The sequence below is a fragment of the Lepisma saccharinum genome, chromosome 9, assembly GCF_977018435.1.
Source record: "Lepisma saccharinum chromosome 9, izLepSacc3.1, whole genome shotgun sequence".
NCBI classification, from domain to species: domain Eukaryota; kingdom Metazoa; phylum Arthropoda; class Insecta; order Zygentoma; family Lepismatidae; genus Lepisma; species Lepisma saccharinum.
The window spans coordinates 13,596,775-13,613,346 of record NC_139237.1 but is presented as its reverse complement, the minus strand read 5'-3'; positions in this window follow the sequence as shown (position 1 = coordinate 13,613,346).

Genomic DNA, 16,572 nt, shown 5'->3' with positions numbered 1-16,572 from the left:
CTATGTTAAGCACAACTTTTTTGTTTTTAATATTAGCAGGTAAAGGCACATATGTGGAACCTTGTAATGTGCTGAATTCAGAAATATTAATATATAACTTGTGTGGAGATCCGCATAGGCTCAATCCTGACTATTTTGCTGCAAATTCAGAGTGTTTAATATTCAATTGATCTATCAAACTGCTTATTATTTTGTCTAAATTTTTCATTTGAATATACAGCTACAGTTTCTGTTATGTGGGGCTGTGTAAATTTTGTGCCATTTGGCTTCTTATATTGTGTAAACAATTTGAGGGACAGCTTATAAGAGCCATTTTGTGCATTTAGAATTGCCTGCACATCAGAATTTATACTGTTCAAAAAATTCTTAATGTCACATTTTGGCTCTGATACAAACCGGTGATCCCTAAGTTGGCCATTAAAACTGCTATGGATAGGTGCATAGCGTGGCTGCTTTGCTGCTCTAGCATTAACAGGTGCTTCATGCTTCCTATTCAGACCAGATGTAGATAGTTGTGGGGGCAATGTTGATGACTGTGCAGAACAAGTACCTTTATGTTTATATGTGAAATATTCCAGACTATATTTTCTATGGCATTTTGGGCATATTTTTGTGGGAGTTCTGAATTTGTCTGGATTACAATTCTTTTGATGCTTAGCCCAATTGGGGCTGGATATATTCTTATTGCATTGATTACAATATTTTTGATTTGGCATTTTTGTTGTTGTTTATTATATAAGATTTCCTGGGGTCCAAATCAAAATTCTATGCTTAATAAAAAAATATCAGTTGGGTTCAGCAGTGTGATTTGTGTGTGTGTGTGTGTGTGTGAGTGTGTGTGTTAATATTTTTGGCTTTGGTATTTATATAAAATTTCTTGGGGTTCAAATCAAAACTCTATACTTAATAAACCTATGACAGGTTGTGAAAAATTATGTTTATTAAATCAAAAAGATTTGTAATTCAATTTATATAAATTTGCAATATTTTTGTGTTTAAAAAAATATGAGCAGCACTGCAACAACACACCCTTACTCTTCAACAACTCTCACAATACTGGCTGATATGCAATGCAAAATCTCTTTATATAGCCTAAGCACAGACCGCATTGAAAGCATCTGAAACAATAAGCCAAATAGAATATAACACATCATCACATTATGTCATAACCAACCAATCAGAAAACAACACATGTCTAATAATTTATTGCTTAATATTGGGTAATAATTTGTTGCAAAACATGATGCAATATAAATAAACCAGAAATAGGCCACAAGTGAACCGGAAGTAGGCAAACCGGAAATGGACCGGAAATGGACCGGAAGTGGACCGGAAGTGGACCGGAAGTGGTCCGGAAGTGGACCGGAAGTGGACCGGAAGTGGTCCGGAAGTAAATAAGTGTGTGTGTGTGTGTTAATACGTTTGGCCTAGTTTTAAGTGTAGCCAAAAAAAAATATCAAGAGGGGCATATTTTTAACAAATTTATGGACAACAATCTCACAGAAGTGCCTTTTATAAGTGTCGGCAAATCAATCTGAGGGGGGTCATACTTTCACGGGAAATTCCCGAGGGCATTTTTACAAAAATCTTGGATTAGACAAGGTTCCACACTTGAGCAAAAAGCTCATATGGGCATGTTGAGCTTGTTTTAAGTGTAGGCAAATCTGCCTGAGGGGGGTTCATACTTTATCGCGCCAATAATATTGTATTTTATACTACTACCGTCCTCGGTCCACTCCTCTTCTCTCTGTACATTAACCATATTCCTGACGCACTCGAACACTGCAAATATCACATCTATGCAGATGATGTTCAGCTGTATTTGTCCTTTCCTCCAAAGAATATTGAAAATTCAATTCGCGATATAAATTATGATCTGAACAAAATCAGTACTTGGTCAGCTAATCATGGGCTACTAATTAATCCTTCGAAAACCCAAACTATTATTATAGGTTCACAAAAAATGCTTTCCTCGTGTGAAATGTCGTCCCTCCCGCCCATAATGGTCTTAGGGAAAGCTATTACATTAAGTGAAACAGCCAATGTTTAATCAGCATCTCTCATGGTCAGATCACGTAAATTTAACTAGTAAAAGAGCCTTCGCTGCATTACACGCTCTTGTTCGGCTTAAACATTTTCTACCCGTTAGCATTATGTATGTTTGTGTTTTGTTGTATGCTCGTGAGTATAGGTTAGGTTTTTATTCCCGTATGTATTTTTTTTTCTTATCCTTTTTTTTGTAATTTTTTCTTTGTAAGTTTGCATTCTCTTTCTTTATTTTAATATTTACCTTTCTATGTAATGGTTTAAATGTTGTTGTAAACATGGTTAAGTGGTAGAGAAGGCTACAAAGCCTTAACTTCGCCATGATAAACAAGATGCATTAAATAAATAAATAAATAAATGCATCATGGGTTCCATAACATTTACGAAATACCATTTGCCTGGGAGAAAATACCTTTTGAACTTCCATAAACCACTCTAATTTTTTAATAAAAGCTTCTCGATTTTTTTTGCCTCTACTGAACTGAGAGCAAATTGGCGATATGACTGACCAACGAAAGTTTTTTTCCCTGGATTCAGAATTGGTATAATATTTGAGAGATCCATGAAACATGAATTTTACCCGATACATATATTTGATTGAATATTTTTCATAATGTGCTTAATGCATTCTGTGGTTTACATCAACGATATTACTAAGACAAAAGGAAGTATAATCTATCTGCTTATATAACCCGCATTTTTAAACAAAGTATTTGTTTTATCCACAGAAAATAAAATCTTCCCAAATACACTTCAAGGAGAATAAAGTTTCCCAAATATTCCCCATGTAACACCATTGATATTCATACATTGGTATACAAAAACTTTCTTCCGTTAAATGCACCTTAACACACAATAGATTTGATATAGATGTTACAGATCCAAGTTATAACTTCTTTAATACAGAGCATTCCTTGACATTCGAAACGAGACTCGGCGGCAAGCGGCTCGGTGCTGAGTTCTGGAATCATCATCAATTACATTGTTTAACATTTGATACATCTAAAACAGAGATAATTTCCAGCCAAATATTTAAAAGACCATTCTTAAAACAATTTGAATATTTGTAAACTTGCGATTCATGTACCTTACTCAAGTAATAAGTTTTGAGAAACAGAATGTCTAAAAATTTAATTTTTGTTATATTGTTTTGATTTAATTAGCACTGCCGTCATTCTAATACCACTGGCCTGTGAGTATACTAACGTTTCTACTTTCAACTTCAGTTCCTCATCAAACTCTAAGAACGAATATAGGAACTTCGCAATGGCACGACTGAATAGATTGTTTACCAACGAGTGCATATTTCTAAATGTGTAGGTAGTTTCTAGTGACGACAAAAAATCTAACCCTAAGGTTACAGGTATATTAAGATATCACAACTAAATCTAAATCAAGGTAACTAAAGTTTCAACCTGTATATATGTGTGTATCACTCCCAATGTTTGCTGTTTTCTCTTACGTGTGCAATCAGCTACTTTTATTTTTACAGCAGGTAATAGAGGATGCTTAAATGCATCCTTTGAAATAAACTTCAATACTTCGTGGCACTTAATACAAGTTTTTGAGCTACTACCCAAGATACACTTTAAAGGGTTTCGAGGCAATTCCCTAATATGTAACCTAAATTTTGCAAGTGTTCCAAGATAACAATCATTCCTTGTTCGTTCCAATAAATTGTGACAGTTCCTTTGAAACTTATCATAACAAAATTCCTACTAATAAAGAGATGCATCTATTTTTCTAGGACTCACTAAGAAGAGCTTATTAATGTGAACAACTTGAATGGAATCACCATTATCTATCTAAGATATGAATAAATTAATTTGTTCCCATTTTACCCATAGTGTATAATTTCCATTTTCCAATAGCCTTGGGATTGTTGGAAGTGTGCACAACAATATGTGTTCAACTTGACTTTTAATCAGGGTTTCGGAGCTGAGCGGATCAACGCTCCGACTGTTGCCCACGCTCCGGAGCGAGGAGCGAGATTCTAGGAAATGGTTCGCTCCGCTCCGGAGCGGAGCAATGTCTTAGCCCGCTCAGCTCCGGAGCGGAGCAGCGGGAATCGGAAAATGTCTCGCTCCGCTCCGGAGCGAATTTTTAGAAAATGGTTCACTCCGCTCCTGAGCGGCGCGCTACTCGTCAAGTTCTTGCTCTAGAGTTTCCTCTAGTTCTGAGGAAACTGAAACTAGGAAAATTACAAAGCCCAGGAAGAGACATAATAATGGAAAGTCTGAGAGATGGGGACAGGATGAGATATCTCGTGACAATGGCTATAAGAATAGTTCCTACAAATCTTTTCGCATGTCTGATGTTAACGCTCTTTCAAAGTTTACTGGAGAGATTAATACTCTCTCTGCTGAGAGGTATTTAAAAGAGCTAGTAACATACCTGAATCTAATGAATGTCCCTACGATTTTCAGATTGAAGTTATTGCCCACTCTTATGGTAGGAAAGGCTAAGGCGTGGTTTGTAGCAAATGAGAAGAAGTGGAAGACTTTTGAAAATGTTTGTGCTGCCTTTAGAAAACAATATGCCTCTGCTGATGCCAAGCAAAGGGAAATGCAGACGCCGAGAAACAAACGGTATTCGAAGAGCTGTGACTTCTGACTTGAAGAATATTGCTGGGACACATATGGCTCGTATTGTAATCTTGTTGAAAACGTTGACCAAACAGAGGCGCTGAATTTGGTTATTATTCAACTACCACAGCGAGTGCGTCAGTTGATACTTACACGTGATCCACAAAACTTCGACCAACTCACTAGTTTCTTTTGAAAATATAAAGCCTTCGAGCAACTCGACGGATGGAGGACAGAAAACCCGAGATTCGAGGACAGAAGAACCAACCAAGCTAGAGTTAGGCAATTGACGTTCTCCAGAAATCAACAAAATTTAGCGAAGGGGAGTGCTGCTAACGGAAGATCTGAAAATGAGAATTTCAGTGGTAGCGCTCGACAAAGTAACAATCCTTCAGGAGAAGAAAATAGAAGCGGGTTCTATAGAAGAAGGAACTGCGAAGGATCACAGCGATCATCTGGAGAAGAAAGAAGAACGCCATTCCAAAGAAGAAGTTCGTATGGTGATAATAATTTCTGCCCACATCGCTTTAACCGGTATAGAGGTAACTACAATTGGAGGAGGAAAGAAAGTTCTACACAGACGGATGATTTCAATAGTGGAGAACCTAGTGTTAAACAATTAGATGTTACCACTTGGAATACGTCTGCCCCGTCCTATAACTCCAAGAAACTGCAGTTGTTGAGTTGAATGGATGGCCCCAGAGTTTTGAAAAAGAAAATTTACTCCATATTTATTTTGTTAATTTTCTTTTTGTTTGTGGGATGATAAGCACCCACGTATTGTATCATTTTAAGTGTTTGATATGTTTAATATGTTAATTGTCTGTGATGACGTAATTTGTTTTGTTCAATTGGGTAGTCTGTTATAGTTATGGACTAACCTTAAAACATTTGTTTGTGGGTTTTGCGGTGAGAGATATTATTATGAATATTACGGGATAATGGAAGTGATTTTGGAAATGTGAATGTGTTAATTTCTGTAGTGAAGAAGTATTATGATCCAAATACACTTTTGTTTGTAATAAGAAGTTTAATTGTGAGTTCAAGTGTTATATATTTACATTAACTGACATCTAGATATATTTTTGGTGTGCGAGAGTTAACCAATTTTACGTTAATATATCCTTATCTGATTTCCAACTACCTGAGGGCTTCAAAGAAGGCTGATAAGTCTCATGATCGCCGTGAAGGAATAAACGTAAGTTGATCCTTTGAGAATATTTCGGGGAACGTAACAGGTGTAAACTTTTTGGCGCCGCAACACGGAACTCGATAAATATGTTTGAGTAAAGTATGCAAAAGCGTAATTTAAGAAGTGGTCGTCGTAAGTTAAAAATGGATAATTTAAATTGCTGTTCCGATAAAGGGAAAGCTGATGATGAACAGATCGAGTGCAAAGTTTGTAAAAGAAGCTTCCTCTTACGTTGTGCTGGTTATCCTTTGCCAAAATCGCAGTATAAGGGGGAAGAATTGCAATGTCTTATTTGTAAAGAGAAGGGTAACAAAGGAAGTCCTTGTTTGGAACAGTTGTTTCAAACCCTGATGGAGAAAATGGAAATGGGAAGAAAAGAAGATAAAGAGGAACAGGAAAGGATAAGAAATGAACAAGAAAGAATCAGAAGAGAAGATAAAGAGGAACAGGAAAGGATAAGAAAATAAGACAAAGAGGAACAGGAAAGGATTAGAAATGAACAAGAAAGAATCAGAAGAGAAGATAAAGAGGAACAGGAAAGGATAAGAAATGAACAAGAAGGAAAAAGAAATGAAGATAAAGAGGAACAGGAAACAATCAGGAGAGAAGATAAAGAGAATCAGGAAAGGATAAGAAATGAACAAGAAAGAAAAAATGAAGATAAAAAGGAACAGGAAAGAATCAGAAGAGAAGATAAAGAGGAACAGGAAAGGATAAGAAATGAACAAGAAAGAATCAGAAGAGAAGTTAAAGAGGAACAGGAAAGGATAAGAAATGAACAAGAAAGAAAAAAAGAATGAAGAAACAGGAGAATTGGTGAAGCTTATCAGCCAAGATAAGGAATAATTATTATTTAGAATAGAAGAGGGGCAAAAGGAATGTAGAGAAATTAAGGAGACTCTGAGGAAGGAAATTGCGCTTGAGAGGCAGCAAGTAGCTGAATTAACACTAAAGCTGGAAGAAAAACGAAAGGAGGATTATGAAAAGTGGAACTTAAACTTGACACAGGAGAAAACATCTAGAGAAGCTAAAGAAAAGGAAATACAAAATGAAATTCAGAAATTGAGGGGACGAATAGAGAGTGTTGAAATAATTGCAAGGCCAGAAGCAACACAGGGTTCCTCGGAATTACTTGATAATTTAGAGCTAAATCAGAGAAGACAAGAAAGGAAGCTTGAAGAAGTTACGGAGAAAGTCGCATCTGTAGATAGGCAGGTCGATCAACTACAGATGTTAATGGCAGGCTGTCGGGTTCTAGAACCTTCTCAAAATGGTGAAGCTAGTAGGGAGAACGCTATGTTCTGGATCACCCCCGAAATTTTAGTTTACTTTTATTGTGTATACCTATACAGTAATATACTCAAAATCGAACTTTGACTGTTACAAAAGTGACACAATACAAGCGCAAAAAAAAAAGTGAGGCTCAAATTCCAATTTTCATAGTGCAAAATTGCTAATTTTCGAAAATTCATCTATAATTTTTGCTAAACTTTTATTTTTCAATAATTAAAGCGAAGTGCTAAGTTAAAAATAAGTGCTAAGTTACTTCCGGTCCCCTTCCGGTTCACTTCCGGTCCACTTCCGGTCTACTTCCGGACCACTTCCGGTCCACTTCCGGTTTACTTCCGGTCTACTTCCGGTCCACTTCCGGTCTACTTATAAATTATTACAAATTTTAGCAAAATACCCCAGCATCTATTCGGTTTAGATCTGAACCGAAGATTCTGTATTTGTATATCTCTATATCACCATATGTGTACTAATTTTTATTTCTTATACTGTTAGGTTTGTTAAAATAATTAATTATCTAAAATTTTATAGTTTTGAGAAGAATCCTAAACCTCAACATATTTTATGCAAATATATTAATAAAATAACCATATAAATATTTTCTAATTATGCCAATGAATGTGTTTGGGTTTAAGAAACAACATATTCAACAAATAGAGAAAATTCCAGTCAACATGGATATTATAAAAAATATTCTTAGTAAACTGAGAAATTTGGTCATCATTCATCTAAATAGTATCTGGTACCAAATTGATGAAGACACAGGGAAACAATTACATGTATTCAATAATAACAAACCATAATATAAAATTCCTGTCAGTGGGAAAATGCAAATAAGTATCTCTCCATCCAATGCAGCACTTGTACACATAGGTCGGAATTTGTATAGAATTAAGCATAATGCAATTAGTCCCGACACAACATACGAAGTGCAAGCAGGTGAATTCCTGTATGCTGAAACAATTGGGGAGTATAATAAATTAATTCCTCTCTTCATCGAAATAAGAATAATCTATGAATCTATAAATTTATGAAATATATAAAATACCGAAAACAAAATAATAATAAATAAATAAAATAACAAATATATTATGGACATATTTGGGAACAGGAGAAGACAGGAAATACCGGATAATTCCAATGATATTGCTAGATTAGATGAACGTCTAAAAAAACTTAAATCAGATTTATTAATTTTACAAAATTCATTAAATGTGAATATACAAGCAGAAATCACAAATCTTCAAACTCAACTGATTGACCCCATAGTAAAAATTGATGGAGAACTCAAATCTCTACTGGAAAAATATACCAATTTAGCCTCAATAGACAATCTTCAAAACTTGGAGGAAAGTGTAGCCAAATTAAAAAATGAACTCGATAAATTTCGACAAATGCAGATAACCAATACCGAACAATTGAAACAGCAATTAAACGAGCAAGCGAATAGTATTCGCACCGAACTGCAAACAATTGTTCAGGGTATCAAAACTCAAGAGGAATTTGAACAAGTAAATGCGAGTATTACCAAATTACGAGAACAGGTTCAATCTTTCGAGATTCCTACACTGGAAAATATTAAAATAGAACTGCAGACAGATGAACTGCATTCAGCCATAACCGAAGTTCAAACCAAACTTCAAACATTGGAAGATTTTATTCATAATTTGCCTTCATCTACTGAACTCAATGCCATTGCTCGTAGTGTAACAAATATTAAATTGCAGCTGGAAACTTTTCAGGATTTTGGTAAGATACAAGCAACCATAGCTCACATCGAAGATACTCTTAAAACTATGAAAAATGAATTAATTACTGTACAGGAAACTCTGGAATCAAAATTGCCAGGTATCACCGAAACTTTAGCCCTAGTACAACAACAAGTTGCTAAATTAGAAAATCTCAATACCGAATCTGAATTATCTCATTTCAACCATCTCATAGATGACATACAGAATAAGTTAGAAACACTGCAGCAATCTACGCCTACTCAAGATGACATAACCCAACTGCAAGAAATTTTGAAAACTGTTGCAGATGCAACCGAACTGGATGCTGTAAAATTATCTCTGACCACACTTCAGAATACTGTAGCAGGGTTGCCTACTTCACAGGAAATAAAAGCCATGAAGAGAGCGGTAAATCGAATACTCAAATCTGAAGATATTAAAAATATTCAGGGGGAAATTGCACAAATCAAAGAAACTGTTGCTAATCTTCCCACCAACCAAATAATCAATGAACTAAACTTATTATTTATGGACATCAGAAATCAAGTACACGATCTCGCTAGCCAGAGTTCGAAATTGAAACTAGTAGAAAGTTTACAGCAGATTATCTCGAATATTAAGGTGCAAATTAGCACCATTGAAGCAGCACAAGAATCGAACTTATCGAATTTCACCAATCAATTGCATGATTTGAAAGAACAATTCAAACAGGTATATGTGGATGTGAAAATTAAACCGGGTTACGATGAGTTGGTTCGTACTATCAGCGAACACCTGGAACCGGTATTAAGCAGATTAGACGATGCAGATTCTCGTCAGTTTTATTCTATGGAAATTGTTAGGTTGCAAAGTATTCCAAACACTCGAGGGCACTGGACATATGTTAATGCAGGTAATGTTTACAAATTGTACCCGTACGCACAGGCACACGAATTTTTTGTTGATGGCCAACTTAGATTTTTGAAGTTTAGATTTCTAAATAATATAAAACATGTCGAAGTTCCCAAATTTACTATAATAAGAAAATATGGTATACACAAAGCAGTTCAAATACCTATAGCATACTGGGATGAATCTGCCAACAAATATAAAATACATGAGGATGAACAATTATCGCTTTTTCATATTGAAACTGGTGATAAATTAATTTTTGACATAAGACAATTATACCCTGAGGTTAATCCATTTTATGTAATATTTTCTCTTCGCACTAGATGTCTAGACAAGGTATAGTTAATGAATTACACAGACCAGCCCGTCGTAATTACAAACGATTATCTGTGGTAACAAAAAGCATAGATGATCTGTGGGAGGGTGATCTGATAGAAATGTCTACGGGGGTTTTAAAAAATTTACATAAGATAAATCATGGTTACAAATATTTACTTACTGTGATAGATACATTTAGCAAATATGCATGGGCAATTCCTATAAAATCTAAAACAGCAACTTGTGTCGCTGAAGCTTTTAAATTTATTTTCGAGCAAGGTAGGATACCGAATTATTTGCACACAGATAGAGGAAAAAAATTTTACAATTCCACATTTACCAAATTAATGAATCAACATAATATTAAACATTATTCTACATACAGTGATCTTAAAGCAAGTATAGTAGAACGATTCAACAGAACATTAAAAAATCTCATGTGGAAACAATTTACTCTACAGGGTAACTATAAATGGGTAGAAATTTTACCTGACCTAGTACATAATTACAATAATTCCATGCATAGAACCATACATATGAAACCTGCCGAGAGTAGTGGTATTGGATTGTTTCAAAGTAGTACTTAGTAGGTATCCCCTTTTTTTACCAATTGAATATCACTTTTTGACATATTTTGACAATTTTTTGTCGATGTTATAGCGTTTAGCGATGTTTTTAGTACAATTTTCACTATACTCATTTTTCCCCCACTCGTACTTGGTAGGTATCCTCTTTTTTTATCAATTGAATATCACTTTTTGACATATTTTGACAATTTTTTGTCGATGTTTTAGCGTTTAGCAATGTTTTTAGTACAATTTTCACTATACTCATTTTTCCCCCACTCGTACTTGGTAGGTATATTATGATCTTACGTGATACAACTTAACCTATCCTTTTTTTACGATTATTTAATTTTTTTACGATCCTAAGTGATATAACTTAACCTATCATTTTTTTATTTATGCACTGTTTGAACGTCATCATTTGAGGATCATATTTTGTAGGTATTTTTTTTTTATCAATCGAATATAAGTTTTTGACATATTTTGACAATTTTTTGTCGATGTTATAGCGTTTAGCGATGTTTTAGTACAAATTTTCACTGCACTCATTTTTTCTATTTATACTTGGTAGGTATATCACGATCTTACGTGATACAACTTAACCTATCTTTTTTTTTACGATTTTTTAATTTTTTTTACGATCCTAAGTGATATAACTTAACCTATCATTTTTTTATTTACGCACCGAACTAACCTACAAGGGACTCTGTTTGTTTTAATATTTCAGTATTATAAGGTTTTCACAAATTTTATATAACCTAAAATGTGTTGGATGTTGATTTTTAGTATGTGGCAATTTTTTATGAATTTTAAAACTGCTCTGTGACCCTCTCGTTCTTCACGTCGTAGGCGAAGGACTTCTCTGCAATCAGGATGACACTGCATAGGGTATCCTCGGGCAAGGCATCGTGGAACTCGCAAACACCCACTCTACAAAAATTATACTATATGATCTTTCACTAGCTAAGCTAACCTACAAATAGGAATTGGTAGCACTGACTTATAAACCCACTGGGTCTTCTTGGCATGTTTTTTCATGATGTGTTGCCAGGCTATTGGGCATCTTGGCGTATACAATGTATATATTTTGAGAGGGGGGTTATAGCTTTTTATGCTGTACGAGTACTAAAAACTTGACAGTGACAACCAACAGAGTAAATAAACCTACATGCAGAAACTAACCACACTAGTTTCTGACAGTGAATTTGAAATAAAATATTAAACAAAATACATGAGTAAGCACTGTGATTACAAATAATACCTGGGGAAAATAATTGTACAACAATTTGTACCTAATTGTACAATACTTGTACCTAATTGTACAACATATACACAGGCATAAAAAAAGAGCCTTCCCGTAACTTACTTCATGTACAATTTAATATGATTTTACAACTGTGAAAAGAAAGCATATGTGTTCTGTATGCACACATTCATTCTTATTTTTCGAAATTGAATGAAAACACGTGTTTTTACGCTCTCGTAATACTGACCTTGCCCCAGTGATTTTAAATTGCTTCCATCCGCTTTTTTTTCTGTGTTATTTCCGCATGCACGCAACATTCGCTTTCAATAGTTTAATGAAATACAGAAGGAGTATTAGTTTAGCAGGCTTCGAGTTTACAATTTATTAAATTAAACAATAATTTATGTAAGAATATACTTGTACTTACCGAACACAAAATAATAAAAAGCACATGTGAATCTTTGCGTGTGTTCATGTTATATGACGACTGAGTAAAAAATAATGTTGACTCCCCGAAAGATAAAAGTTCCCGGTTCGACATCAGATGCATGCAAATTTTATGTTTTGCTCTCTAAAATCTTGATTTTTATGTTTGTGCTATTTGTCATACAGCAGAGGAGAAGAAGGGAGAGGGGAGGGGAGGGGGTACTATTAGCGCCATCTATTAGCAAACAATAGAAATAAAAAGTAGGGTCAAACTTTTTCAACACCCAAAAATTTTAAACGTCCTCGCGTAGTAATACGATCTAGCTGAAGATGTTTGAAGGAGTACTCTTAGTCGACGAAGCTAATTGCTAGGGCCCATATATTGCTAAAATGTTCTTTAATTTACATATTTCTCATACCGCCATATGTTGTTCTAGTTGACTTCTTCCAAAAAAATGCTAATTAGCGAGAGTTAATTAAGCAAGGCAAGTAAAAGAAGCAAATAGGACAATATGTGGCGGCGTGGAAATATGTAAAAATTCGACTCGATTCGAATTAAAATTGGAGGATATTTTGCATTTTTTCCTATAATGTACAAAACATTTACCGTACATAATCTTTTCCATTTACAACAGTATAAAATAAGAGGAATGTGTGACAATATCCATATTAATTAGGAAGGTATGTCGTATGCTAGGTTAGCTAATTGTGTCTTCTACAGCTTCACTGTATAGAGGAAAGATGGAAAAAGAGAGCTCTACAAAAACTAACGCTCTTAACAATATTGTATGCCCCGTGAAAATTATATATAAATAAGGTATAAGCGTATTATCTGTTTTCATGTCAGATTTTCCCGACCTGTGAGCTGTAGTGTTTAGGCGACAAGCGGCTCGCTCAAATATAATACCGTTGACAATATTGTACGCCCCGTGAAAATTATATATAAATAAGGTATAAGCGTATTATCTGCTTTCATGTCAGATTTTCCCGACCTGTGAGCTGTAGTGTTTAGGCGACAAGCGGCCCGCTCAAATATAATACCGTTGACAATATATTGTACGTATATTGTATTGTATAGGAGACTAGAAGCATATAATTTGGCGAAAAAAAAAACCCAAAGTAAGGTCATAGAAAATAGTTAAAAAAAAAGTGAGCAATTATATTTTGCATTGCACAGCATTTGGTATTAAATAACATACCCCCAAAAAATCTCTGCATTATGTGTTCTGAAAAAAATTGCCCCCCTACGTGCCAAACTGCTGTGTCAAGTAAACATTTTCAAAAGCACTGTCGTACTTGTGTGCCGGGAAAGCGAATATGTGCGACCAAACTGTGCTCTAAGTGTGGAAAAAATATTTCTATTGCCAACTTCAAGTTGTTTTTTTTTTGACGCGTATATATATTATTATTTTTTTAACAGAGGAAGAAAGTCCGTGCTTCGGAAAACACGATGGTGTGCGTAGTGATATCTTCCCTCTCCTGCATAGACTTGTACCAATCTACTGTGTACCATCTTCTTCCCTCCATTGCCTCGTTTAGTTCGTCCAACCTCTCGTCCAATTTTTCCTCTGCAGCCGAAAACAGAATGTTGAGATCACTGCACCTCAGGCCGCTGATCTCCCGAAGATGGTCCTTGAGAACCATTTCACAAGGGATGCGAAATTCCGGCGTTGTTCTTGCTATGATTACAAGTTTCCCTACATCCTCACAATCTCCGTTTACTGCGTGTTTAAATATTTTACATAGTAGCTCGGGCGGCAAATCAGTTATACGAGACATGTTGTTATTATTATTATTTTTCACTCTATGTTATTTATATACCCTACCCCAATTTTTGTTTTGTGTTCATGGCGATGGTGGTAGAGTGCCACACACGTAAATTTGCTGTTGCGTAGAAACGAATTTTCGTTTCGTCTCCCTCTCTCTTAGCATCATGTGTTCTACCCTGCTCGATAACCTTCGCTATTGTTGCCACATTGTCATTCCATTCCTGGACACACTCGTGCAAACATCATTGAAAACAATTGAATAGCGCTCCAGCTCGCGGTTCCCACCGTTCGGTAGGGACGCTAATGTGGCAATATAGCACGGCGTAGTGCTTGCTTTTTTTATGCAGTGCATGTTTATTGGCTAGCTAGTAACTAGTGTTGCCAACTGTAATAATGAAGCACTATTTCTGTCATGGAAGGGGAAAAGGCAGGTAAAGTGGCGGTGAGTTTTGTTGGATTGGAAGCACCATATTTTTATTTTATACTAAGTATTTGACCGGTTTGACGTTGTGTGCGTGTATTGCGTGTGTGTATGTAAAAGTGTGTGTTTGCTAATGAACGTTAAATTCCATAATGCCTCCAGTTCTGTCGAAGTTGAAATCAAAAACCTTGCATAGCCAAGCTCGGGAAATTCTAAGCAACGTGCACGAGTTCATGAAGGAGGAAGCCAGTCATGGTGTTAGCATTCCAATAAAGCATTTTGGCAAGAGAGCAGCGAACAGCAGCAACAAATTGTTCATATTTCATAATTTTGGAATTATTCAAAATAAATAAATTATATAGCTCCAACATCATTTCAACTCTGGCTCCGGCACGTGTTCTTGTAGAAATTGCATAGAGGAGACTGTTATTTTTGCTGCTTAATGCGATACATATTGTTTTCTGTGTTAAAATTGCCATGCTTTGATGGGTGATAAGCCTATTGAAAAACTGTGATCGAGCGAGATATTCTTTTGCACTGAATAGTATTGAAATAGCATAAGAAGTCTCATTATTTATTTTATATTTTGATGTTTTAGTTAGGAATATATTGATTTTCAATTTTCCGCTGCTGCGTAATGACCGGGGGGTCGAAATAGAGCGGCATCTGCCGCCACCTCCCAGGGAGGCAAAATGACTAGCGCCGGCCCTGGTTCATAACAAAAGAAAAAGCCGCGCAGCTTATCGTCTAGTGGCAGTATATGTACTTGTTATTGTTGTGGAAGCCGGCATTCTTTGTAAATGTACAACAAAGGCAACCGACTGTCGCCGATCTCAGAGAGGAAATAATAATACTGCTTCAGGAGGAGTGTTATGGTGCAATTGTAGCGGTTTAACACGTTGGCATGTTATTATCTGCCGTTGCAGTTCCATACCTGTGTATACGGGTTTTGGAAGTGAAAAGTTAGAACGCCACCAGTGCATTAATGCAATGAAAAATAATATATATATTTTTTTATTTTGCTTGAAATCACTCAAATAAGGAATCGTATGAAGAAGTCTTCTTTGCAGCATTTTTGGTAATTTTACTTATGTGTTAGTTCATATTTTGCGAATTTTTTAGTCCATATGTATGTAGCTACACACAAAGTCACTTGTTAGTACATATTAATCCTAGTCCTGGTATAATGCATGACGTTTAAAACTCAACGTTTCTAATTTTATTGTTGTACGTAACAGCTGTGCATCGGCGCACTGCAGCGATTTTTCTATCTGCTCCATTAACAACACTGCTTTTTTAGTTGTTTCGCGCATCGCACGGCAGAATTATCTGCGCTGGACTCTACCCAGTGCGGCAACCTGTTCACCCAGCGATGCGTTTCTGCTCACGAACTTTTCGAAAGCTGCGTGCTCTAACTTTCTGTCTGCTTCGTGACGTGCATCCAGATCCGTCTGCGTGGTGTTGTAAGCGATGTCGTGATTTTTGCATGCGGCGTCCAACGGATTCACACCCTTGTCCCCTCTCTTCAATCTTTTCTCGAGTTTGGTACCTGGTCCGCAGTACTGGTAGCCAGGTAAATGCATCTCAAAATTAAACTTGTTACCTTTTGAGAACAGGCACCTGTACGTGTTCTCGAAAAGTTTGGAGCAATCCAAATACCAACAACTGATGAAACTGTACGATGGTCTGGACATTGCAACGTTCGCCTCGGAAATAAAACCACTCGACGATTGTCGTGAAAATTCAGTCGTTGTGTTTGACGACGCTATCCTGGAAAATCAAAATGAAATTCGCAACTTTTTCACGCAAGGTCGTCACAAAAAAAATGGATTGCTTCTACCTAGCTCAAACGTTTTCCAAAATTCCAAAAACAGTTAGTACGCGACAACGCTAATTTCATATGTTTGTTTCTTCAAGATCACACCAACCTCAAGCATGCATACGATGACTACGTAGGCGGAGACATGAACTACAATCAATTTTCGGAACGCTACTGCTCTACTTGCTGGAACGGTGACGATTTCGGATTCGCGACGATCGACATGACGAGGAAACCCAATGACGGAAAATACAGAAACAAAATCAACGACTT